This window comes from Penaeus monodon, chromosome 30, assembly GCF_015228065.2.
Source record: "Penaeus monodon isolate SGIC_2016 chromosome 30, NSTDA_Pmon_1, whole genome shotgun sequence".
Lineage (NCBI taxonomy): Eukaryota > Metazoa > Arthropoda > Malacostraca > Decapoda > Penaeidae > Penaeus > Penaeus monodon.
In genome coordinates this window covers 37,337,155-37,337,648 of record NC_051415.1, presented here as the reverse complement: position 1 = coordinate 37,337,648, position 494 = coordinate 37,337,155, and the positions used below count along the sequence as shown (strand labels likewise).

General features: G+C 47.0%; 1 protein-coding gene across 2 annotated transcripts in view; it reads right to left on the bottom strand.

Annotated features, from left to right (window-relative positions):
* The window catches only part of LOC119592772 (solute carrier family 22 member 21-like), a 38,759-nt gene that overhangs the window by 13,636 nt on the left and 24,629 nt on the right, over positions 1-494 (bottom strand). The window lies entirely within an intron of this gene.

The following is a 494-nucleotide window of genomic DNA, read 5'->3' as shown; positions in this document are numbered from 1 at the left end:
GCAGTCAAGAACTACTGCAGAGAAAGGGGGCGCATAGATTAGTTAATGGGAAATCGGGCAAGAAATAGGCAGGCCAAGAAATGAGTCCTGCATTACGGGTAATGATATGAAATTGCTTTCAAACCTTTCGAATTATCTTATTAGATGGTATGAGCCTTAGAAATGCAACACTGTTTCGCTGAAGGCTGGCCACTGCTCTAGCGACTCAAAGAAAGACGGACTGTGAATTACTAAGTCTTGGGATGTGTTAAAAACCTCGCCCTTGGAATTACAGTCTGTTTCGCCCCAAACCTACTCCAAATAACGCTCTTCGTCATCTCCTTCAGACTATACCGCTGTATACTTTCGATATCCTCTTGTCTAGCCATTTACCACCTTTTCTTGTCTCCTGTCTTCGTGTCAGTGACTTCGCCCTCGTTTCGCCGCTTCTTCGCTTCTCCCCCGTTAGATCTCCCTCTGTAAGGACGGTTCGCCGGCTCCACGCGGTGCAAGGT